The 16,884-nt window shown below is 38.9% G+C and overlaps 1 long non-coding RNA gene across 1 annotated transcript in view; it reads left to right on the top strand.

The window, feature by feature from the left end:
• The first annotated feature begins 9,871 nt into the window (after positions 1-9,871).
• LOC141569661 (uncharacterized) overlaps positions 9,872-16,884 on the top strand; it is a 61,265-nt gene continuing 54,252 nt past the window's right edge. Inside the window, exon 1 of the long non-coding RNA XR_012493398.1 lies at positions 9,872-10,113. This is a non-coding gene — a long non-coding RNA (uncharacterized LOC141569661). The remainder of the gene's footprint in view (positions 10,114-16,884) is intronic.

Genomic DNA, 16,884 nt, shown 5'->3' with positions numbered 1-16,884 from the left:
ACCAGTACATAAAATTTCTTGTACCTTTTATCTACTTGTGTTTTGTAATTATTTCTTACATAAAATTTCTTGTACCATAATATGTTAAAAAATAAATGCTAAAATGTCTTTATAATACAAAAAACAAGTACCTAAATGTAAACAAGTAAAAATTTGAATTAAAAAATCATAACAGAAGATTTTTTTCCCTGAAAGTTTGGGCCAAAAATGTGGCTATGCATTACACACGGCAAAATACAGTACTTTCCTTCTATACCTGTTTTATTGTTTTAATTATAAATGGATGTTTTATCTTGTTAAATGCTTTTTCTGCATCTACTGATATAATCGTATGATTTGTATCCTTTATTTTGTTTAGGTGGTATATCACATCGATCAATTTGCATGTTGAACCATCCTCCTTCCCCTGGAATGAACCCCACTTGATTGTTATGTATAAACTTTTTAACGTATTGTTTTATTCGATTTGCTAGCATTTTGTTTAGGGTTTTTGCATCTGTAGTTATCAGAGATATTGGTCTGTACTTATCTTTTTTTGTATTATTCTTTCCAGTTTTTGGTATCAGCATATTTTTAGTCTCATGAAGTGAGTTAGGAAGTGTTGCCTCTTCTTCAATATTTTTTGGAAAAGTTTGAGGAAGACAGGAATTAAGTTGTCTTTGAATGTTTGGTAGAGTTCACTAGTAAAGCCATCTGGTCCTGGACTTTTGCTTTTGGGGAGGTTTTGGATGATTGTTTCAATTTCCTTACTGTTGGTGGGTCTATTTAAATTTTCCAGTTTTTTGTGTTTCAGTCTAGGAAGGTTATATATTTCTCTGAACTTGTCCATTTCTTCTAGGTTGTTGAATTTTGTGGCATATAGTCTTTCATAGTATTTTTATATGACCCTTTGTATTTCTGTGGTGTCCACTGTAACTTCTCTTTCATTTCTGATTTTGTTTTTGTGAGTGTTTTCTCTTTTTCTCTTACCATCTTTCCCCAAAAATAAGACCCACCCCAAAAATAAGCCCCAGTTAAGATCGTCAGCCAGACGGATGCAATTAGTACATTATGACAATGTTCCAGAAGAAGATGACATGACTGGATTTGAATAACACATGAGAAAATAAGACATCCCCTGAAAATACGCCCTAATGTGCCTTTTGAAGCAAAAATTAATATGAGACCCGGTCTTATTTTCAGGAAAACACAGTAGTGAGTTTAGCTAGGGATTTGTCAATTTTATGAATGTTTTCAAAGAACCAGCTTTTTGTTGTATTATTTTTTCTATTATCTTTTAGTTCTTGATTTCATTTAATTCTGCTCTGATTTTTATTATTTCCTGCCTTCTGCTTATTTTGGGCTTCATTTTTTCTTCTTTTTCTTGTTCTTTAAGGTGTAATGTTAAGTTGTTTATTTGGCATTCTCCTTGTCTTTTAAGATAATCCTATAAACTTCCCTCTTTTTCTAACTTTTGTGTCTCCCCAAAGTTTTGATACATTATTTTGTCATTCTCTTTTGTCTTTATGTATGAGGTGTGAGCAAACAATATGGTGAATGTTTAAATAAAAAAAAATTACAGTAAAAGACACATTGCCATTAATCCCCCCTCAAAACACTCTCCCTCACTTCAATCACACTTTTCCCATCGTTCTTGCCACTTTCTGAAGCAGTTCTGGAAGCTCTTTTGTGAGTTTTTATTTGCACTGTCTTGGCTGCCTTGATGCTTGAATCGTTTTGTCTTTGGGGAAGAGCCAGAGTCGTACGGTGCCAAATCCATTGTATAAGGTGGATGAGGACACACCATGTTTTTATTTGTCACAAATTGGTGTATACCGGAAGCGATGTGTGACACAGAGGGTTGTCATATTGGAGGATGATTTATGACACACTTTAAAACATACCTTCTCTCAACCATAACTCACACCCGGCTGACTGCTCCGAACAAATTGAAACTTGTCACACACTGTTACTAAGGTTCAACACACTGCTTCCTGTATTGAAGATCCCTGCCTTTCTGTTGGAAGGCAGTAGGCCGCAGCATTCATTGTATTTCTTGATCACAACAGAAAGTTTCCATGTCATACATCACTTCTGGTATGGCAATTTCTGTCAAATAAAAACATTACGGTGTGTCCTCATCCACCTTATTCATGGGATCTGGCACCATGCGACTTCTGGCTCTTCCTCAAAGTCAAAATGATCATGAAAGGTAAACATTTTGAATCAATTCAGGACATTGAGGCAGCCATGACAGCCGAACTAAAAATACTCACCAAAGAGGACCTGCAGAATTGCTTTAGAAAGTGGAAAGAATGATGGCATAAGTGTGTTCGAAGTGAGGGGGAGTATTTTGAGGGGGATTAATGGCAATGTGTCTACTACTGTAATAATTTTTTATAATTTAAACATTCACCATAGTTTTTTATTACAACTTTTATCTTTTGATCTCTCCTATTATTTCTTCTTTGAGTTACTTGTGCTTTAGTAGCATGTTGTTTAATCTCCACATTTTTGTGGTTCTTCCTGCTTTTTTTTCCCCAGTTGATGTCAAATTTCAAAGTATTGTGGTCAGAGAACATACTTGGTATGATTTCAATCTTCTTAAATTTTTTGAGGCTAGTTTGGGGTCCCAACATATGGTCTATTCTTGAGAATGTTCAATGTGCACTAGAGAAGAGTACATAATCTGGTGTTCTGGGATGAAAGCCGCTGTAAAAGTCAATTTTGACCATTAGGTCTAATGTGTCATTTATGGCCCATATCTCCTTATTGATTTTCTGTTTGAATGATCTATCCATAGCTGCCAATGGGGTATTTAGGTACCCTATTCTTATTGTGTTTTTGTCACTTTCTCCCTTTAGTTCTGTTAGTAGCTGTTTTATTTATTTTGGTGTTCCCTGATTGGGAGCATATATATTGATGTGTTACCATGTTTACCCAAAAATAAGACCTAGCTGGACAATCAGCTCTAAAGCATCTTTTGGAGCAAGAATGAATATAAGACGCAGTCTTATATTAAATTAAAATAAGACCGGGTCTTATATTATAGTAAAATAAGACTGGGTCTTATATTGAAATAAAATAAGACTGGGTTTTATATTAACTTATGCTCCAAAAGATGCATTAGAGCTGATTGTCCAACTCAGTCTTATTTTCAGGGAAACAGGATATGTGTTCTTGATGTATTGTCCCTTTTATCATTATGAAATGTCCATCTTTCTCTTATTACCTTTTTTAGCGAAGTCTATTTCATCAGGTATAAGTATGACTACATCCGATTTTCTCTCCATTTGCTTGGAATATTGTTTTCCACCCTTTCACTTTGAGTCTATATTTTTCCTTTTAGCTGAGATGTGTCTCTTGAAGGCAACATATGGTTGGGTTTTGTTTTTTGATCCAACCTGCTACTCTGTGCCTTTTATTCATGAGTTTAGTCCATTTACATGTAGCATGATTATTCATATGTGAGGATTTCCTATAGCCATTTTATCTTTTATTTTCTGGTTGCTCAGTGTCTACATTGTTTCTCTGTCTTTGTGTTTCTTCCTGTTATTTTAGTTTGTTGGTGTTCTATGAATTTTCCCTCTGTTTCCTCTTTTTTTATATTATGTGTCTCAGGTTTGCGTGTGTGTGTGGGTACCATTAGGTTTATGTAAAAGAATGTTTCATATATACAGTAGTCCTATTTCTTCAGCATGCATCTTATCTCCATTCCCCTTTGCACATTCAGACATTTATCCCACCCCCTTTATGTTTTTGTTGTCACAAATTATCCCTATTTATGCTTTGAGATCTTTGCTGTGTTGCAGTAGCAATTGCCTTCTATTTCTTCCTTTTTTAATGTTTTTATTTTTTTTTAACTTTTATTTTATATTTAAGTTTATAGCGCGTAATTCTGAATAGCAGTTGCAATTGCCTGCTACTGTCTGTTAGTCTTCCTACTTATAGTTTTGTATCCTTTTGTCTTTTTGTTTCAGGTTGAATAACCTCCTTTAATATTTCCTGTAATGCAGAATTTCTGGTGAAAATTTCCCTCTGTTTCTGTATGTCTGGAAATGTCTTTATTACTCTTTCATATCTAAAGGATAACTTTGTTTGATACATTATTGCTACCTAGTGATTTATCTTTTAATAATTTGAATATTTGATTCTACTCCCTCCTGGATTGTAGAGTTTCTTCTGAAAAGTCTGATGATGATCTAGTGTGCTTTCTGTCTTCTTTGCCTTGGCTGCCTTGAGAATTCTTTCTTTGTCATTAAATTTTGACAGTTTTAATATAATATGCCTTTGAGAAGGCCTTTTTGGGTTGAGATAATTAGGTGTTCTGTTTCTTCCTTGGATTTGAGGATCCAGTTCATTCCATTGGTTTGGGAAGTTCTTGTCAACTATTTGTTTGGATAGGCTCTCTGTGCCTTTCTCCCTCTCTTCTCCTTCTTGTATACCCATTATACTTATATTCTTCTTCTGATGGAGTCAGATAGTTCTTGTAGAGTTCTTTCATTTCTGTTAACACTCAAGTCTCCCTCTTTTTCCATCTGTTTCATTTTCAGACTTCTGTCTTCAATATCACTAATTCTTTCCTCCATCTGGTCAGCTCTACTACCTAAGCTGACTATTTCATTCTTCATCTCTTTTATTGAGTTCTTCAGCTGTGGAATTTCTATTTGGTTCTTTTGTAAAATTTCAATCTCTTTGGTAAACTATTCATTTTGTTTATTGATTTTATTTCTGAGTTCGTTAAACTGCCTTTCTGAGTTTTCTTGCATCTATGTGAGTTTTTTCAAAACTGCAATCTTGAATTCTCTGTCATTTAAGTCACATATTTCCATGTCTTTATTTTCTGGAGATTTTTCATTTTCTTTCAGAGCTTCCTTATTATGTTGTTATTCATTGCCTTTTATGGATTATTTCTCCTCCTAGGAATTTATGGGAATGAGCTCTGCAGCATATTGATAGGAAGAGGTCTTTCTTTTGTTTTCCAGTTGGTGGCAATGGAATATTTTCTTTTCTTGTTCCCTATTCTGGTTTATAATGGTGGAAGAATTTGGGCATCTCCTCTGTAACCAGGTCATCCCAGTCTCAGTTCACCACTCCCTTTTGAGAATGTGCTGTGTGATGGGGTTCTGGGCCCCTGAAATCCCAGTGCTGCCCCTGCAGCCAGATGCAGTGCTAGGGTGCCTGACCTGTCCCAGATGCCCCCACTGGGATCAACTGAAAAAGGTGGGGGCAAGTTGAGCTGGGAGAGGCCACTAGTGTGTTTGTGGATTTGTTCTCCTCCGAGTAATGGCAATTGCCAGACTTCAATTGCCTCACTTCTGCATCTCCATCCTTGTTACTGGGATTACCCATAGTTTGTGTCTGCTGCCCAGAAACTGTCTCTCAAGTTCTCAGGGCTATAGATATTCTGCTCCATAACCTGACACTCAGTGCTACAGTTTTCTTCTGGGGCCCGCTCCTAGCTCTGGGAGTGTGGAGGAAGTGGCCAGGTTTTGTAGCTTTATTTTTTGCCTGGCCTTGAGGGCTGCTAGACCACAGCTGTCACACTTCTGTATTCCTTCTCTATCCTAAGATCTCTATCCCACCAACTGGGTTCTGCTGTATTATATGCTGATCACTCAGGCAGGAATGCCCAGAGCCTCAGTGAGAATACCTGCTGCCTGAATCCTCCCTTGTCCTGGGACCTGCAGTGAGCTCTGGGCTGCTTCCACAGCAACTGTCTCTGCTCTTCTTCCTTCTCTCCTCCCTTGTTTGCTCAATTCACCCACCTTCAGATTTTTTGAGGATCTCTCAGATATGTTTCTGTGTTGCACAGGGAATCCTTTGTTGAATTTTAGCTGTTCAACTTGTAACTTCAAGGGGAGACATCATGGAGGACCCCTCACACCACCATGTTTCTGACCTGTTTTGAACTCTTTATCAGGTAAATTACTTATCTTAGTTTTATTAAGTTTTTCTGAAATTTTATCTTGCTCTTTTGTGTGGAACAGATTTTTCTGTTTCTTCATGTTTCTTGACTCTTTTTGTCAGTTTCTATGCATTAAATGAAAAAATAAAAAAAAATAAAAAACCTCACTACCTCTTGAAAAAGTAGCCTTGTGTAGGGGATAAAACTTGTCATTCAACCCTGCCCTAGCTTTTGGTTGTCTCTCACACCTTTGTGTTTGTCCAACCACCGTATTATATTTTTAATAGCTCTCAGTAGTTGATGATGTACCAAGACCTGTCATTGTCCCAAAGTGGAGGTTCTCAGTCAATACCTAGATTCATGCTGATTGGAATCCAGGATCTTATAAAGCAAATGTTTTTTCTTTTCTTTTTTCTTTTTTTTAATTACAAAAATATATATAGTCCTGTGGGACCACAAGCGTAAACCCCATTAATCACCAGAACCAGGAAATGAGGATGTGTTCCCTGGGTGGCACAATATCAACTGGGACTTCAGAAAGTGTGTGTAAACTCTTTTCTGGGAGATATTGGCAAGCTGTAATGGGGCAGAGGGAGAGCAAAAATATAATGTCCACTGGCCTACACTTTCTAAGAGCATATCTGTAGACCCCGAGGTGTGTTCCAAACCTGAACCTGCCTTTCAGGCTGAAGCTTCATGAAAAGCAAATAGCCCTCTTTCACAGAAAGACTGGGGGTGTGTTTCAGTCTGTTGTCTGCACAGTATCTTGGGGATGGTAGCTTGCCGAAAAATACTCTCCAGTTTTCACATTTCACTGAGGCTCTGGGCATTCCTGCCTGAGTGATCAGCATATAATACAGCAGAACCCAGTTGGTGGGATAGAAATCTTGGGGCAAGAGTATAAGAATATTGAAACCCAGGAGTGTAAGAACCTTTGGCCACCAGAGCTAGAAGGTGCGCAGCAGCCACAAAAACTGGGACACCAGATATAAAAACCAGGGCACCAGATGCATGTAAATCCTACCCTCCAGGAGATACTGACAACTTGAGTGTGCTAAATATCTCTTGAAACTATTTATTTGGTTCTATTTACATCCCATTCAGAATTATCATCATCATTTCCCTAGACTGCTATAGTAGTCTCTGACTAATATTCCTCCATCGATTTGGCCTACTAGCTATCCAGTCACCATATGTATACAGCAAAGAGATTTTTGGGAAAAGGTATTATCTGTCACTTCCCCACCTCACCTGGCTTAAAATATTTCTTAATATTCTTTTGACAAAGACAAAACTCTTAACATGGTCTACAAATATCTGTTAGTTCTGGGCCCTCTTATTTTCCCATTCTCATCTCACAGTACACTCTCCTTTTTTTCTTCTGTGATTTATCCACACGGTACTTCTTTCAGATCCTTAAATTGTCATGTTCCTACCCTCCACAGGGTCTTTATAAATTCTATTGCTTTTTGCCTGAAATGCTCATTATCCTTTCTTGTCCAGTTCATTCATTGAAAACCTAATATGTCACAGATACTGTTATGGATACAGAAAAACTAAGATATTGTCCAAGTGTCTTGGGGCAGATAGAAATGTCAACAGACAATTATAATTTAGTGTAATAAGTTAAAATAAATGCACAAAATAAGTTAGCTACAGATGTAACTCATAGGTAAGAAAAGATGATAAACTCCACCTGAAATCAGAGTTCTGGGAAGGTTTAACTAAAGATATATGATTTCCACTTCTAGTGCGGAGGGTAAGTTACTAACACATTGACCTTCCTGAAGATAAAAAATAAAAACTGAAAAAAATACACAAAATACCTTTCTCTGGAGAGTGAATAAAAGCAGGCATTTTGTGGAAAGGATTCAAAATTTGAATGATGGGACAGGAATCAGTGTGTTTCCCATTTTTTTTAGCTTTGGCCTGAGGACAGGTTTTAGTCACAGTATAGCTAAAGCTTTGATAGAAAATCTCTAATTTTTCTGATCAGATTATGCAGGGAATCAACCTTAGGGAAATTATGGCCATCAGAGAGTTAGAGGACAACTTAGAAGTTGAAAGCCAGAGAAAACCACCCACAAAAAAATTCTATATCTCTGGCTGACTCTTGAAACATATGTATCAGGCAGACTTAAAGTAGCTTTCAGCTAAAGAATTGAACTGAGCTGGGTGTGGGGCTGTTATTTAGTACAAGCAAGACAGATTTTATAATTGAAATTTTTTTTTGATATAGAATAACTTTTTATTAAATTTATTGGGGTGACAATTGTTAGTAAAATTACATAGATTTCAGGTGTACAATTCTGTATTACGTCATCTATAAATCCCATTGTGTGTTCATCACCCAGAGTCAGTTCTCCTTCCATCACCATATATTTGATCCTCCTTACCTTCATCTCCCACCCCCCACCCCCACCCCTCTTACCCTCTGGTAACCACTAAACTATTGTCTGTGTCTATGAGTTTCTGTTTCTCATTTGTTTGTCTTCTTTTGTTGTTTTTGGTTTATATACCACATATCAGTGAAATCACATGGTTCTCTGCTTTTCCTGTCTGACTTATTTCGCTCAGCATTACACTCTCAAGATCCATCCATGTTGTCACAAATGTTCCTATATCATCTTTTCTTACCGCCGAATAGTATTCCATTGTGTATATATACCACAACTTCTTTATCCATTCAATTTAACTTCTTCATTCCCAATTTGGATGCCTTTTATTTCTTTCTCTTGCCTGATTGCTCTGGCAAGGACTTCCAAATCTATGTTGAAAAGGAGAGGTGATAGAGGACAGCCCTGTCATGTTCCTGAACATAGAACAAAGGGCTTCAGTTTTTCACCATTAATTATGAGATTAGCTGAGGGTTTGGAACATATGGCCTTTATTATGTTAAGGTATTTTCCTTCTATACCTATTTTATTAAGTGTTTTAATCACAAATGGATGTTGTATCTTGTCTAATGCTTTTTCTGCATCAATTGATATATTCATATGATTTTTGTCCTTTATTTTGTTTATGTGATGTATCATATTGATGAATTTGTGGATGTTAAACCATCCTTGTGCCCCTGTGATTAACCCCACTTGGTCTTGATGAATAATCTTTTTAATGCATTGTTGTATTTGATTTGCTAGAATTTTGTTTAGGATTTTTGCATCGGTATTCGTCAGAGATATTGGTTTGTTGTTTTGTTTTTTTGTGGTGTTGTTTTTACCAGGTTTTGGTCTCAGGGTAATGTTGGCATTATAAAATGAGTTACGGAGTACTGTCTCGTCTTCAATTTTTTGGAAGTGTTTGAGCAGGATTGGTATTAGATCCTCTCTGAAGGTTTGGTAGAATTCACTAGGAAAGCCATCTGGTCCAGGACTTTTGCTTTTGGGAAGGTTTTGGATGACTGATTCAATTTCGTTACTGGTGATTCGTCTGTTTAGATTTTCCAGTTCTTCATGTTTCAGCCTTGGAAGGCTATATGTTTCTAAGAACTTGTCCATGTCTTCTGGGTTATTGAATTTGGTGGCATATAGTCCTTCATAGTATTCTTGGATGATTCTGTGTATTTCTGTGGTGTCCCTGATAACTTCCCTTTTTTCATTTCTGATATTGTTAATTAGTGTCTTCTCTCTTTTTATCTTAGTGAGTGTAGCCAAGGGTTTGTCAATTTTGTTAATCTTTTCAAAGAACCAGCTCTTTGTCACATTAATTTTTCTTTTGTCTCTTTGTTCTCTATTTCATTTAGTTCTGCTCTGATTTTTGTTATTTCCTTTCTTCTGCTGACCATGGGTTTCACTTCTTCTTTTTCTAGTTCTTTATTTGGGATTTGTCTTGTTTCTTGAGACAGGCCTATAATGATATAAATTTCCCTCTTTTTTTTTTTTTTTTAAATGTAAATGTCCTTTTTTTTAAGATTTTCTTTTTTTATTTATTGGGGAAGGGAAACAGGACTTTACTGGGGAACAGTGTGTACTTTCAGGACTTTTTTACAAGTCAAGCCGTTGTGCTTTCAATTTTAGTTGTGAAGGGTGCCGTTCAGCTTCAAGTTGTTTTCCTTTCAGTCTTAGTTGTGGAGGGCACAGCTCATTTCCAGGTCCAGTTGCCGTTTTCTAGTTGCAGGGGTTGTAGCACCCCATCCATTGCAGGAATCGAACCGGCAACCTTGTGCTTGAGAGGACACGCTCCAACCAACTGAGCCATCCAAGAGCTCAGCGGCAGCTCAGCTCAAGGTGCTGTGTTCAATCTTAGTTGCTGGGGGCGCTACCCACCATCCCTTGCGAGACTCAAGGGATTGAACTGGCAACCTTGTGGTTGAGAACCACGACATGGTTGTGGCCCATGTCGGAATCGAACTGGCAGCCTTCAGAGTTAGGAGCATGGAGCTCTAACCGCCTGAGCCACCGGGCCGGCCTCTAAATTTCCCTCTTAAAACCGCTTTCACTGCATCCCAAAAATTGTGGTAGGATGTATTTTCATTGTCATTTGTTTCTATGTATCTTTTCGTCTCTCCTCTAATTACTTCTTTGACCCAGTCGTTCTTTAAAAGTATGTTGTTTAATCTCCATGTATTTGTGTTTTTTCCTGCTTTCTTTTTGCAGTTGACATCCAATTTGAAAGCTTTGTGATCAGAGAATATGCTTGGCATGATTTCCGTCTTCTTAAATTTACTGAGGCTGATTTTATGTCCCAATTTATGGTCTAGCCTTGAGAATATTCCACGTACAGAAGAAAACAAATATATAGTCTGATGTTTTTGGATGAAGTGGTCTATACATGTCAATTATGTCCATTTAATCTAATGTGTCATTTAGGGCTTCTATTTCCTTATTTATTTTCTGTTTGGATGATACATCCATAGCTGTCCATGATGTATTTAACCCCCTAGTATAATTGTGTTTTGGTCAATGTCTCCCTTTAGTTCTGTTAGTACTTGCTTGGTATATTTTGGTGCTCCCTGATTGGGGGTATAAATATTCATGACTGTTATGTCTTCTTGTTCTATAGTCCCCTTTACCATTATGAAATGTCCATCTTTGTCTCTTGTTACCTTTTTCATCCTCAAGTCTGTTTCATCTGATATCAGTATAGCTACACCTGATTTTCTCTGGACACCATTTGCTTGGATTATCAATTTCCACCCTTTCACTTTGAGTCTATGCTTATCCTTGTAGCTGAGATGTGTCTCTTGGAGACAGCATATGGTTGGGTTTAGTTTTTTTATCCTATTTGGTACAATGTGCCGTTTTATTGGTGAATTCAGTCCATTTCCATTTAGGGTGATTATTGATATGTGAGGATTTCCTGTCATTCTATCTTTAGTTTTCTGGTAAGTCTGTGTCTCCATGGTTTCTTTGCCTTTTTGTTGTTGTCTATTATTTCTGTGTGGTGGTATTCTATGATGTTTCCCTCTGTTTCTTCTTTTATTACATTACATATTTCAGTTCCGGATTTTTTTTGAGTGGTTACCGTTAAATTTATGTAAAAAAAAGTTTGATATTTTGAGTATTCCATATTGTTCAGCATGCTTACTTTCTCCATTCCCGTATTCTGGTTCATGCCTTTACTCTCCCCCTTTTTATGTTTTGGTTGGCACAAATTTTCCCTGTTGATGGAGGTCGAATAGCCTCCTTTAGTATTTCTTGTAGTGCAGGTCATGTATTAGAAAATTCTCTCAACTTCTGTATGTCTGGAAAGGTCCTTATTCCTCCTTCATATCTAAAGGATATCTTTGCTGGGTTTATTATTCTTGGCTCATAATTTCTCTCTTTCAATAATTTGAATATTTGGTTCCACTCCCTCTTGGCTTGTAGAGATGCTGGTGAGAAATCTGATGATAATCTAATGGGCTTTCCTTTGTAGGTTACCGTCCTCTTTTCCCTGGCTGCCTTGAGGATTCTTTCTTTGTCGTTGATTTTTGACAGCTTCAATGCAATGTGCCTTGGAGAAGGTCTGTTGGGATTGAGGCAGTTAGATGCTCTATTTGCTTCTTGGATTCGAGGATCCAGTTCTGTCCACAAGTTTGGGAAGTTCTCATTGACAATTTTTTTGAATATATTCTCTCTTCCCTTCTCTCTTTATTCTCCTGCTGGTATGTCCATTATTCTTATATTTCTGTTTCTGATGGAGTCAGAAAGCTCTTGTAGAATTCTTTCATTAATTTTAAGTGTCAAGTCTCTTTCTTCTTCCATTTGTGTCATTTCCAGGTTTCTATCTTTGATGTCTTGATTCTTTCCTCCATCTGGTCAACTCTACTTCCTAAGCTGGCTATTTCAGTCTTAATTTCTTCTATTGAGTTCTTAATCTCCAGAAATTCCATTTGGTTATTTTTTAAAATTTCAATCTCTTTTGTAAAATGCTCATGTTGTTCTTTGATTGTGTTTCTAAGTTCATTAAAATGCGTTTCTGTGTTTTCTTGCATCTCGTTGAGTTTTTTCAGAACTGCAATCTTTAATTCTCTGTCATTTAAATCACATATTTCCACATCTTTAAATTTCTTTTCTGGAGACTTTTCACTTTCTTTCTAAGCTGTCTTGTTGCCTTGGTTATTCATGGCAATTACTGATTTATTATTTCTCTTCCTAGACATCCACAGGAGTGGCTTCTGCAACAGGTTGATAGGAAGACGTCTTTCTTTTGTTTTCCAGTACTTGTTGGTAGAATGTTTTATTTTCTCTCCAAACACAGCCTTTTTTTCTGTCTCATACGGTAGTGCCATGTTTTCTCTGCACTATTCCAGCTTCTCACACAATGGGGGGATTCCCTGGGAGATGGGCTTCTCCTCTGTTAATAGTTCACCTGGGTCACAGGGCACAGTGTCCGTTTGGGTATGCGGAGAGCTTTTGAAGTTCCAAAGCTCTTCCTGCACCAGATTCAGAGCCTGTATGTTTCAGCAGTTCTGTTTACTCCTGCAGGGATCTGTCCAGATAGGTGGGGCCAGGGACGCAGTGAGTTGTGAGAGGTCGCCCAGAGCAATGGCGGCAACCACCACCACAGCCGGTTCTGCTTTCACAGCTCCCTCCCCTTTTCTGGCACTAGTTGGGCTGCGCATCTGTGTCTGTGGTCCACAGTTCTCAAACAGCAAATGTTCTGTTATTTTGATCTGACATTGCCACTGTTCCACTTCTAGCACTGGGCAGGTGGGGGCTGGGAAAGCTCTGGGAGGGTAGGGAATGGGCAGCTAGTCTCAGTGCCTAAGACTTCCATTCTCTGCGGCAGTGAGGGCTTAAACCACCGTTTTCAGCCTTCTTCCCTCAGTCTTTTCTCCGAGGTCTCTACCATGAGCGTTGGGTTCAGCCATGTTATATGCTGTCCCCTCAGCCCTGTGGACCATAATCGGAGCCCTAGCAGTCCAAGTTCTTCCCTCTCCTGCAGCTGCGGTACTTCCTGCATGCAGCAAGCTAGTAGCACTAAGCTATTTCTGTTTCCTGCACCCATGCAGCTGTGTCTCTTCACTTCTTTCCCTCCTCCCCTGCTCACAAGATTCTCCCACCTTTAGGTGAATTCAGTAGTGGGCCTCTTCGTCTTGCCTGTCTGCTGTGCAGGGAGTCCTTTGTGGAGTTATAGTTGTTTGATTAGTTGTAAATTCCAGTGGAGATTTACAGAGGCTCACCTCATGCAGTCATTTTGATGACGTCTGATTTTTTTTTTAATTGTTTCTGTCTCCTTTTATTATGTTTACTATCTCTTTGTTGAAGTTCTCATTAAGTTCCTTGAGCATTTTTATAACCAGTGTTTTGAACTCTATCTCTTGTACGTTGTTTACCTTAGTTTTGTTTAGTTATTTTTATTTATTTATTTTCTGGAGCTTTCTCCTGTTCTTTCATTTGGGACATTATTTCTTTATTTCCCCCTCATTTTGGCTGTCTCTCTCTCTCTCCTTGTTTCTATGTATTAGGTAGATCTGCTCTGTCTCCCAGTCTTGCCCCAGTGGCCTTGTGTATTAAGTGTCCTATGGGGCCCAGTGGCACAGTTTCCCTGTTCACCTGAGCTGCATGTTCCATGAGTGTCCCTAGTGTGGGTTGTGTGTGCCCTCCTGTTATAGTTGAGGCTTCATTGCTGTTGGCATATCAGTGGGTGGTATTGACCCTCAGGCTGACTGGCTGTGGGCTTTGGCCATGTCCACAGCTTATGGGCTGCTGTGTGGGAAGCTTACCCCACAGAGCAGGATTCACCCCAGTGGGCTTTGGTGCCTATTGAGATCACCCTTTGGGTGTGCCACTTATAGGGCTAATTGGATGGTGTTCTGCTGTGGTCTGAATCCAACCTGCACATATATTGGTTCTGGGGCCTCTTGGTACAGACTTCAGTGCAGGCCCAGGTCAACCACTGTCTGTGATCAATCGAGGAGTACATGGTAGGAGCTACAAAGTAATCCATGGTTCTTTGCTGCCTCTGCTAACCCTGGAGGCTTGTGTAAGAGGTCACATTGTGAACCGAGGATGGCTACCTCCATTACCAGGTCTGGGATGACTTCACAAAGAGCCAGAACCCTCCAAGGCCTGCTGCCACCTGCTGGTTCCCATAAGGTTCAGCCACTGATAAGCCTACTGTAGTATGGAGTTTGGTGTGGCAGGGTCTCATTGGGTCACTAGTGTGGAGCAAGCACAGCTCACCAGACCGATTCAAATTTGGCCATGGGCATTGGGGAAGGCTCAACACAGGAAAGATGGCTCCTGCCTATTGGCTGCACCTGAGGAAGGCCTCACACAGTGAAAGTGGCGACTGTCCTTCCAGTCCTCAGCCCAAAATTACACAACTCAGTCTCTTTCCATATGTCTCTGATGCCCTCCAAGTCACCGTCCCTCCACTAGAGCCCAGGGTGCATGCCTGTGTGAACCCTTTAAGAGGATATCTGGGTTTCCTGCAGCCTTCTGTCACACACAGGTGGTCAGAATTACCACTGTTTTTCACAGCTAATTGTTTTGGGGGCTCCTCTTCCCAGCACCAGTACTCCAGGTTAGAGAGCCTGATGGTCCCTTACTCCTCCATGGGGAACCTCTGTGGCCCAGATATCTCTCCTGATTTTGAACCACCAAATGTGGGTGTGGGTCCAGCCCATTTTGCATCTCCACCCCTCCTACCAGTCTCGATGTGGCTTCTTTATATCCTTAGTTGTAACACTTCTGTTCAGCTAGACTTCAGATGCTTCTCCAGGTTGACTGTTCTATAATTTAGTTGTAATTTTGATATGTTCACGGGATGAGGTAAGCACAGCATTTATCTATTCTGCCATCTTGGATCTCTCCTCCAATGGGTATTTTAGATGGAGCAGGAGGACTGGAGATGGAAACTTGAAATATCAGACAGGGAGAGCAGGTATAGTGTGAAAAGGCCAGAGTGAGGAAACAGGATGCTTAAAGAGGGGTGTGGGTATAGAGAAGCCTGCTTATCAAGAAAAGCTTTATATAGGCAATACTGTAACAATGCCATGGTTGTTAATGTTTCACTCAAACGGGTAGTGGGTGTGGGCCTTCATAATTTTTTTCTATTTTCCTTCTGTAACATAACACTATGGCTGCTTAAATTTGTCACTTCCACTCTTTGTTTTTCATAGATATCAACATTTCTCTAGAGGTTTTGCTTTTTCACTTCAACTGGTCCTTTATAACCATAAAAAAAAACACAAAAACCCAAAGATTTTAGTCCTTTCTCTTGGATTTTTAAGCTTTAAATTGTTAGTTTGTATTTATACAAAGAATATGTAATTTTCTACTACCTGGTAATCCTTTATGCCAAAGAAAAATAATGGATGTTCTAGGAATGGACAAAATAAGCTGAGAGAGCCAAATTATGTAAGCTAATGTCAGAGGGAGTGACACTCAGTCAATGTACAGCAGCTTTTCCCATAGGTCCCCTTGGAGAGATGGTGGAAAACTCATTCATAGATGACTTTTAAAAGTTTAAAGGAGATGGGAGTCTACATTTTGGGATTCTAGACTTGGTTTTCACCATAAGATTTTGGACAGATCATTTAAACTCCCTAAGCTTCAGCTTGATAATCCTCAAAATGGAGTATGATTTGTCTGACCTACTCCACGGGGTTGTTGCCTGTCTTCAAAAAGGTAATGTATGTAAAGTACTCTAGAAAAGTGAATGGGTAGTTACACACATCCCTTCCAATAGTGGATGCATATGCACTCTCCTCCATTTCAGAACAAATAGTATACTAAGTTTAAAATATATATAAAATTAATTTCCAGAGGAGTCAATGGAATAATTCATCTTTATGCTTCTATGCTGTATTTTCATTCATACAATCTCTTGGGGTCAGGTTGATGCCACAATATTCATTGGAGGCAAAACAGGTAATACGTGTCACTCAGCTTTGTGGATAGAAGGAAGCACTGACTTTGAAACTCATCTCAGCTCTATCTTTAATGAAAGAGCAAAAGGGAGTAAATATTCCCTCCGTAGGTTAATTACCTCCCATGAGCAGCTCCAAACACATGCCATCTGGAAGAAGGCCAAATAGGCATGTGGAAACGTGTGACTGCCATCCCAAGGGAGAGCACACTTGTTGGGGTATGATTTCCAGCCTGAGAAGAGACCGCCAACTGATGTGTAACGTGAGGGTGGATTTTTTTTTTTTCCTTCGCAAGTGGTCAGTCACACACAATCTGAGAAGGTGGTGTTTAAGCCAAGGCAGCCTCTGCTGTCATCTGACAAATGAAAGCAATCAGGTGGAAATTTAAGTCAAGGGAAATTCCCCATCCGTAAATAGGATGTGAGGTTGCTGAAATACAGCTTCATCCAAGATATATGCACACTGCATATACTCATTGTTTGTTGAAGGGTAATTTTTGCCTACTTTTTTGGCAGTCATGAAAATCATGTTGACAGAAGAGAAGCTTCTAAGTCATAGCACAGATTCCAGTATCTCAGCACTCTCTGTTGTGGAGTACTTGCCTTAGGAATATTTCTTTCAGTACCATGGACCAAACTCCAAACATCGAAGCTAGCCAGCATAATCTTGTGAAATTTGTGAAGTGCATTTTTATATA

Source organism: Rhinolophus sinicus, chromosome X (genome assembly GCF_036562045.2).
Source record: "Rhinolophus sinicus isolate RSC01 chromosome X, ASM3656204v1, whole genome shotgun sequence".
In the NCBI taxonomy this organism is placed as follows: Eukaryota; Metazoa; Chordata; class Mammalia; order Chiroptera; family Rhinolophidae; genus Rhinolophus; species Rhinolophus sinicus.
This window is presented reverse-complemented; position numbering and strand designations above follow the sequence as displayed.